Source organism: Nerophis ophidion, linkage group LG14 (genome assembly GCF_033978795.1).
Source record: "Nerophis ophidion isolate RoL-2023_Sa linkage group LG14, RoL_Noph_v1.0, whole genome shotgun sequence".
In the NCBI taxonomy this organism is placed as follows: Eukaryota; Metazoa; Chordata; class Actinopteri; order Syngnathiformes; family Syngnathidae; genus Nerophis; species Nerophis ophidion.
The window spans coordinates 20,537,942-20,547,941 of NC_084624.1; the positions used below are offsets into that span (position 1 = coordinate 20,537,942).

Consider the following 10,000-nt stretch of genomic DNA (forward strand, 5'->3'; position numbering starts at 1 on the left):
TGCAACTAGTGTTTGGATCCCACTGTACGCAATATCTGAAGAGCATGGAAAAAGTATTTCACTGTGGTGTACTCTGCATGTGACGAATAAACTTTGAACCTTGAACATGATGCCTGCAGTGCACATCATTAGCCACAAGAGAGCAGCGTGGGACTTTGTTTCATTTCCCTTCCAAGTCATGTGCTTGTGACTATCATGTTACTACTTGAATAGCTGCATGGATGCATGCTGCATATTGTGTATATGTACATCCATCCATCCATTTTCTACCCTTGTCCCTTTTGGGGTTGCGGGGGGTGCTGAAGCCTATCTCATGTCCAGCACTATTATATACATTGTGTATATGTACATGTCCAGTACTATTATATACATTGTGTATATGTACATGTCCAATACTATTATATACATTGTGTATATGTACATGTCAGGCACTTTTATATACATTGTGTATATGTACATATCCGATACTATTATATACATTGTGTGTATATGTACATGTCCAGTACTATTATATACATTGTGTATATGTGGAAGTAGTGTCAAAGCGCTTTGAGTACCTTGAAAGTAGAAAAGCGCTATACAATTACAACTCATTCATCATTTAATTATTTATTGTTGTATACATTGTGTATATGTACATGTGCAGCACTATTATATACATTGTGAATATGTACATGTCCAGCACTATAATATACATTGTGTATATGTACATGTCTAGCACTATTATATACATTGTGTATATGTATATGTCCAACACTATTAAACACATTGTGTATATGCACATGTCCAGCACTATTATACACATTGTGAATATGTACATGTCCAGCACTATTATATACATTGTGTATATGTACATGTCTAGCACTATTATATACATTGTGTATATGTATATGTCCAACACTATTATACACATTGTGTATATGCACATGTCCAGCACTATTATATACATTGTGTATATGTACATGTCCAGCACTATTATATACATTGTGTATATGTACATGTCCAGCACTATTATATATATATATATATATATATATATAATATATATATATATATATATATATATTGTGTATATGCACATGTCCAGTACTATTATATACATTGTGTTTATGCACATGTCCAGTACTATTATATACATTGTGTATATGTACACGCCCAGCACTATTATATACATTGTGTATAATATGTACATGTCCGGTACTGTTAAGCCAATAATGGCAGTTTAAGGAGAAAGAGAGAACATATGTGAGGCTATGAGATCACTTTGTGGGCAAATAAATGCAGCTATTTGATAAATGGATCCTTGTTCATGAGTCCAGAGGAACATTGACTATACTTGGCTGAGTGAGTGTGTTGGCAAGTTATGATTACAGAAAAGTGCTAATGATGAGTATTGATGAGTATTCACCAGTGGGTGCAGGTTGTTGACATAAGTGAATCATTACTCATCGATCACACTCGCCTCTTCACGCTCCCTCTTGCTCCCCAGGGTTGAGTTTGCTTAGAGAACATACCAGGACAGGACAGGACCAGACCTGGAGTTAACTGACAAAACAAAGAGGTGCTCCGAAAATATCCACAAACTCTAGAAAGAAAAAAACATTTACCTATAAATGTGTAGTCCAAACATACAAGATGTTTAAGTGGAGGTCAGCACAACTCCATTAAAACTTATCTGCATGAAGTCAGTTCAACATTTAGTGATTCAATGAGTTTTGTTTGTCATTTATTTGCACGTGTACGGTACCAAACCTGGATTCAGGTGCCAGCAAGTATGAAGAAAAACAGCAATAACAATAATAATTGGCAATAAACATAAGCCATTTAGGCCACACTTGCCAACCTTGAGACCTCCGATTTCGGGAGGTGGGAGGGAGGCGTGGTCGAGGATGGGGAGGATGTGTGGTTGGGGGCGTGGTTTGGGCGGGGGGCGTGGTTAAGAGGGGACGAGTATAATTCACCAACTCGAGTATTTCATATATATATATATATATATATATATATATATATATATATATATGAGTCACTTGCCGTCACGTGCACAACACCACATAAATCGTTGGCCAATCAAAAAGCAACCCCATAACACTATATCCAACATTCACCAGGAAATGGCAACAGAAAACATTGCCATGGCTGTAACTTCTTCATTCTTCTGCTTCGTCTCCTTGTGTGTGCAGTTTTTTATTAAAAATCTGTAGATGTTGTAACCTGATTGGGCAAGCAAGCTGTTTGTATAACAGGAAAGCGGACGTGAAAACAGGCTGTCCCCACTCATGTCCGCATGGAGCTGGAGGGGGCGTGAATTTCGGGAGATTTCCGGGAGAACATTTCTTCTGGGAGGTTTTCGGGAGATGCGCTGAATTTCCGGAGTCTCATGGAAATTCCGGGAGGGTTGGCAAGTATAACTTAGGCAGCATGGTGGCAGAGGACTTAGTGCGTCTGTCTCACAGTACGAAGGTCCTGGGTTCGATCCTGCGCTCAGGATCTTTCTGTGTGGAGTTTCCATGTTCCCCCGTGACTGCGTGGGTTCCCTCCGGGTACTCCGGCTTCCTCCCACCGCCAAAAACATGCACCTGGTGATAGGTTGATTGGCAACACTAAATTGGCCCTAGTGTGTGAATGTGAGTGTGAATGTTGTCTGTCTATCTGTGTTGGCCCTGTGATGAGGTGGAGACTCGTCCAGGGTGTACCCCGCCTTCCGCCCAAATGTAGCAGAGATAGGCTTCAGCACCCCCCGCGACCCCATAAGCGGTAGAAAATGGATGGATGGGCATAAGGTACTTAAGAAGAGGTCGGACTGAGATAAGAATGCTGTGTGGAGTGATCATTAAAGGCCTACTAAAACTCACTACTACCGACCACGCAGTCTGATAGTTTGTATATCAATGATGAAATATTAACATTGCAACACATGCCAATACGGCCTTTTTAGTTTACTAAATTGCAATTTTAAATTTCGCATGATGTATCCTGTTGAAAACGTCGCGATATGATGACGCGTATGATGACGGATGTGCGTGACGTCACGGATTGTAGCGGACATTTTGTTCCAGCCTGATCCCAGCTATACGTCGTCTGCTTTAATCGCATAATTACACAGTATTCTGGACATCTGTGTTGCTGAATCTTTTGCAATTTGTTCAATTAATAATGAAAACGTCAAAGAAGAAAGATGTAGGTGGGAAGCGGTGTATTGCGGCTGCCTTTAGCAACACAAACACAGCCGGTGTTTCCTTGTTTACATTCCCGAAGGTGAAGCTTTACTATGGAACAGAGCGGTCAAGCAAACATGGTTCCCTACTACATGTCAACCCCCAGGTTTCGGTGAGAAAATTGTGGTAATACGTCGGCTTTTACCGTAAACATGAGCGAAGCTTGCATCGTTCCTTGTGCACCTGTCAAAGAGGTAGCTGTGAACTCTCTTGCCTCCTCGGACCGGCCGCTCCCGAACGTGGGATGCTTCCACCGTGGAGGAGGGGGGAAAAAAGCTCAGCCCGGCCCCAACGGCTGCCTTCGCTTCGCCTCGTCGAGAAACGTGGCTTCCCTCAGAGACACTGGCGGTCACCACAACCGTGGCCACACCACTCCGACTTTCACGGACAACTATATAATCTCACTAAAACACTAGTAACACAATAAGCAGTTGACCTGCTGGTGGAATCTGCACAATGTCTGTTGGTTTTGCATGATTAAAGTCCCCCGCAACCACCTAAAATGTCTCCGGGGGGAACTCATTCTGCAGTGAACTGACGTGTTTTGGAGCTCCTTCAGGGCCGCGTTACAATTAGCACCCAGCGGCATGTAAACAATGGTGACCAACACTCCCCTGCCAGACATGTCAGTCATAAGTTGTAACTCCTCACTGCCTCCCCGGGTTTTCTCTATTTTATAGTCAATTACTGGCAGCTTAATCGCCAGAATTTGACCTTCAAATTAGAAGCGTGACCATGTTTCCCTTTACATAATGCAATGTAAAATCAACAACTGTAGATTTTACAGTAATTTTTTGGGCCAGAATTTTGCCGTAAAAAATAACAGAAATACCGTTTTTCAATTTACAGTAGAAAAACACACCATACATTTGGCGATTAAGCAGACCATTTTTTTTACCATATAAAAACCTAAACATTTTTTTATAGTATATAAAATATCCATGTTAGTTTGTTAATGCATCAAAGTAAAGCGCTCAGACACATCACTCTAGTGCTCATACATTCATTCAAGTTAAAGTTAAAGTACCAATGATTGTCCCACACATACTAGATGTGGCGAAATTGTTCTCTGCATTTGACCCATCACCCTTGATCACCCCCTGGGAGGTGAGGGGAGCAGTGGGCAGCAGCGGTGCCGCGCCCAGGAATCATTTATGGTGATTTAACCCCCAATTACAACCCTTAATGCTGAGTGCCAGGCAGGGAGGAAATGGGTCCCATTTTTATAGTCTTTGGTATGACTCGGCCGGGATTTGAACTCACAACCTACTGATCTCAGGGCGGAAACTCTAACCACTAGGCCACTGAGAAGGTCACTTTGGCTTGAAAAAAAACAAACCACATTGTTGGTGTAGTTATGGATGTTACAGTTGTTCACGTGAGAACATTTATCATGCTGAAAACTGGCTTTCACTTAAATCAGTGCACTCGAAGACTTCAGGGTCAGCACAGCAGCTTCAGGGGGGGAAACAAAAAAAACAACAACACAAATATAAAGTCACGACCAAAAGTTTACATACATTTGTAAAGAACACAATGTCATGGCTGTCTTGAGTTTCCAATAATTTCTACAACACTTATTTTTTGTGATAGAGTGATTGGAGCACATACTTACTTGTTGGTCACAAAATACATTCATGAAGTTTGGTTCTTTTATGAATTTATTATGGATCTACTGAAAATGTGACCAAATCTGCTAGGTTAAAAGTATACATACAGCAATGTTAATATATATATATATATATATATATATACATATATAAAATTATGTCAATGTTTAAGCTGCCTGGGACCCAAAATGGACCTGCTCATAAGAGTTAATGTTTACAACCATCAAAATTTGTTTTTGAACATTATTTGAGCCCTTTAAACATGAAAAGGCACCCGTTTAGCCTTAAATATTTCAATTTACACTTCATGTACCCAATATGGTAGCCTTGAGTGCATTCTAATTGTCGGTATTGTACTTTTTCACATGCTAGGCAATTCCTCCAAGTGGGCTTCCATGTACTGAAACCACGACTGTGTGTTGTTCTTGATCAACTTCACAGTTGCAACAGGATAACTGCAGACAACAGCAGCATCTACTGCGTGTCCTGACCCGTTGTTGGCCTTCCACATTGCTCACGGCAAAAGCTCACCAATGTCAAGTGGAGCTGGAAAACAAAGTAGATCATTACTATATATATATATATATATATATATATATATATATATATATATATATATATATATATATATATATATATATATATATATATATATATATATATATATATATCAGTGACGTGCGGTGAGGTTCATGACTTCATCACAGTCAGATTTACAAATATATATGAACCCTAAAGAGTATCTTATTCACCATTTGATTGGCAGCAGTTAAAGGGTTGTGTTTAAAAGCTCATACCAGCATTTTTCCCTGCTTGGCACTCAGCATCAAGGGTTGGAATTGGGGGTTAGATCACCAAAAATGATTCCCGGGTGCTGCCCACTGCTCCCCTCACTTCCCGGGGGTGATCAAGGGGATGGGTCAAATGCAGAGGACAAATTTCACCACACCTAGTGTGTGTGTGACAATCATTGGTACTTTAACTTAACTTTAACTTTACACATACAAACTGTATTATGGTCTTACCTTTACTTATAAATGAAGTCCATGCGCCGCTCCTTTTGAACAAAAGCATCGATAACTTGTTTATAGAAGTCTTCCTTATCCATCTTAAGTTTTAAAAATGTCTCTGTCTCGATGGAGATCTTCCTTTAATTATTACCTCCTGCTTCGATTGAAGGTCCAGTTTAGAAAACTGTTTTATTTTAGATATGTAATCCTCCATGTTGAAAAAATAATCGATCGCTGCAAACTGTTGCTGCTTGTTGTCACTTCTTCTGCAGCCGAGTAGTCGCAAGAATGATCTCTGGGATCACTAGCGCCCTCTACCACCAGGAGGCGGTATTACTGCGACCCTCACCCAGTGCGTCTTCGCAGCCCTTTTATGATTGCCCAGCACAAGAAATACGTTACACACATACAGTTGTTGACAAAATACACTGTACATTATATACCTCAGCTAACTAAACTATGGAAATGTATAATATAATTCATATAGCAATACGGTCTCACTGCACAGCAGCCAGCAGTTAGCCGAGTCATTGCGCAATCCATGGTGAGGCTCAGCTGGCTGTGACTCACTGCAAGTCTCTTCTCAGTATTTGAACAGCAAATGTGAAAATTCAGCGATTTTGAATTTTTAAAAAATCTAAAACTGGTGAAGTTAAATGGAAAATAACTTTATAGTATATTCACTGGATACATATAACAATTAGATTTTTTTTTTTCTTTTTAATTTTTTTTTCTTTCCATGATGGCACGTGAGGCCCCGCCTCAACTGCCTCCCCTGACTGCATGTCACTGATATATGTATATATATATATATATATATATATATATATATATATATATATATATATATATATATATATATATATATATATATATATATGTGTGTGTGTGTGTATATATATATGTGTGTGTATGTATATATATATATATATATTTGTATAATATATATATCTATATGTATGTATATATCAATCAATCAATGTTTACTTATATAGCCCTAAATCACTAGTGTCTCAAAGGGCTGCACAAACCACCACGACATCCTCGGTAGGCCCACATAAGGGCAAGGAAAACTCACACCCAGTGGGACATCGGTGACAATAATGACCCAGTGGGACGTCGGTGACAATGATGACTATGAGAACCTTGGAGAGGAGGAAAGCAATGGATGTCGAGCGGGTCTAACATGATACTGTGAAAGTTCAATCCACAATGGATCCAACACAGTCGCGAGAGTCCAGTCCAAAGCGGATCCAACACAGCAGCGAGAGTCCCGTTCACAGCGGAGCCAGCAGGAAACCATCCCAAGCGGAGGCGGATCAGCAGCGCAGCGATGTCCCCAGCCGATACACAGGCAAGCAGTACATGGCCACCGGATCGGACCGGACCCCCTCCACAAGGGAGAGTGGGACATAGAAGAAAAAGAAAAGAAAGGGCAGATCAACTGGTCTAAAAAGGGAGTCTATTTAAAGGCTAGAGTATACAAATGAGTTTTAAGGTGAGACTTAAATGCTTCTACTGAGGTGGCATCTCGAACTGTTACCGGGAGGGCATTCCAGAGTACTGGAGCCCGAACGGAAAACGCTCTATAGCCCGCAGACTTTTTTTGGGCTTTGGGAATCACTAATAAGCCGAAGTCCTTTGAACGCAGATTTCTTGCCGGGACATATGGTACAATACAATCGGCATGATAGGTTGGAGCTAGACCGTGTAGTATATTATACGTAAGTAGTAAAACCTTAAAGTCACATCTTAAGTGCACAGGAAGCCAGTGCAGGTGAGCCAGTACAGGCGTAATGTGATCAAACTTTCTTGTTCTTGTCAAAAGTCTAGCAGCCGCATTTTGTACCAACTGTAATCTTTTAATGCTAGACATGGGGAGACCCGAAAATAATACGTTACAGTAGTCGAGGCGAGACGTAACAAACGCATGGATAATGATCTCAGCGTCTTTAGTGGACAGAATGGAGCGAATTTTAGCGATATTACGGAGATGAAAGAAGGCCGTTTTAGTAACGCTTTTAATGTGTGCCTCAAAGGAGAGAGTTGGGTCGAAGATAACACCCAGATTTTTTACCGTGTCGCCTTGTTTAATTGTTTGGTTGTCAAATGTTAGAGTTGTATTATTAAATAGAGTTCGGTGTCTAGTAGAACCGATAATCAGCATTTCCGTTTTTTTGGCGTTGAGTTGCAAGAAGTTAGCGGACATCCATTGTTTAATTTCATTAAGACACGCCTCCAGCTGACTACAATCCGGCGTGTTGGTCAGCTTTAGGTGCATGTAGAGTTGGGTGTCATCAGCATAGCAGTGAAAGCTAATACCGTATTTGCGTATAATGTCACCTAGCGGCAGCATGTAGATGCTGAAGAGTGCAGGGCCAAGGACCGAACCCTGGGGAACTCCACACGTTACCTTAACGTAGTCCGAGGTCACATTGTTATGGGAGACACACTGCATCCTATCAGTAAGATAAGAGTTAAACCAAGACAGGGCTAAGTCTGACATACCAATTCGTGTTTTGATACGTTCTAATAAAATATTATGATCGAAGGTATCGAAAGCAGCGCTAAGATCGAGGAGCAGCAACATAGATGACGCATCAGAATCCATCGTTAGCAATAGATCATTAGTCATTTTTGCGAGGGCTGTCACCGTGGAGTGATTTGCCCTGAAACCGGATTGAAATGGTTTCACATAGATTGTTGGACGCTAAGTGTTCATTTAACTGCTCCGCAACAATTTTTTAGAGGATTTTTGAAATAAAGGGAAGGTGGGACACCGGTCGGTAGTTTACCATGAGGTCAGGATCGAGGTTAGGTCTTTTAAGAAGAGGATGAATAACCGCTTTTTTGAATGCTAGGGGAACAGTGCCCGAGGAGAGTGATAAGTTTATAATATTTAGCACTGATGGACCTAATAATACAAAGAGCTCCTTGATCAGTTTCCCAGGGAGAGGGCCAAGTAAACATGTTGTCTGTTTTATTCCATTTACACGTTGTAACAATTCCTCTAATGTTATTTCCTCAAAACGAGAGAAACTATTTTGGAGGGCAGTATCCGCCGTATATACCATCGTATCGGTGTTAATAGAACCCCGTTGTAGCTGGGACGCATTGTCTTTAATCTCCTTTCTAATGACTTCAATTTTCTTACTAAAGAATTGCATAAAGTCATCAGCTGAGTGGGTTGAGCTACTGGAAGGGGTCCCTTGTTGGGTTAGCGATGCTACCGTACTAAACAAAAATTTAGGATCGTTTTTATTACGGTGGATGAGATTTGAGTAATATTTAGCTTTAGCTAAGGTAAGCATGCGTTTATAAGTTATTAAACCATCATTCCATGCTTGATGGTGCACCTCAAGTTTAGTCGTGCGCCATTTGCGTTCCAGCTTTCTACATAATAATTTCTGAGCTCTAGTTTCTTCTGTAAACCACGGGGTGCGCTTTTTTGGAGCCTTTTTTAACTTTAGCGGTGCTATGTTATCAATGGTTTCGCGCAGGGCGTCGTTAAAGTTGTTAGTGAGGTTATCAATAGAGCCCACATACTTTGGGAATGGTGCCATTACCGAGGGCAGTAGGTCAGCAAGAGTTGTCGTTGTGGCCGTATTAATGTTGCGGCTGCTATAGCAGTTATTATTATTATTAGTTTGACGAACATGCGTCTGAACCTCGAATTTTATAAGGTAATGATCGGACAATACTTTAGTATACGGGAGTATCGTATTTTTGGAAACGGTGATACCCCTGACAAGCACTAGGTCTATCGTATTACCGTTGCGATGCGTGGGTTCATTTATTATTTGTGTGAGACCACAGCTATCAATTATAGTCTGGAGCGCTACGCACGGTGGGTCCGATGGGGTATTCATATGGATATTAAAGTCCCCCATTATGATTATATTATCGGCGTGTGTCAGTAGATCAGCAACAAACTCTGAGAATTCATTGATAAAGTCCAAACAGGGCCCTGGGGGGCGGTAGATAACAGCCAGGTGTAGAGGCAGCGGTGTGACCGACCTCATAGTAAGCACCTCAAACGATTTATATTTATTATTTATGTTAGGACTAAGGTTAAAGTTTTCGTTGTATATTAGTGCGACCCCCCCCCCCCCCACCCCTTTTAAGCGGACGGACAATATGCGCATGTGTAAAGTTAGGAGGACAT

At 40.9% G+C, this 10,000-nt stretch overlaps 1 protein-coding gene and 1 long non-coding RNA gene across 6 annotated transcripts in view; one reads left to right on the forward strand and one right to left on the reverse strand.

Moving 5' to 3' along the window:
- Positions 1–10,000, forward strand: part of gpc5c (glypican 5c) — a 366,734-nt gene that overhangs the window by 212,346 nt on the left and 144,388 nt on the right. The gene's annotated exons all lie outside the window — the stretch shown is intronic.
- Positions 4,562–6,119, reverse strand: LOC133568276 (uncharacterized). The gene is made up of 3 exons (XR_009809559.1): positions 5,851–6,119; positions 5,623–5,774; positions 4,562–5,371 (listed from the first exon to the last, which is right to left on the reverse strand). It is a non-coding gene; the product is annotated as an uncharacterized LOC133568276 (long non-coding RNA).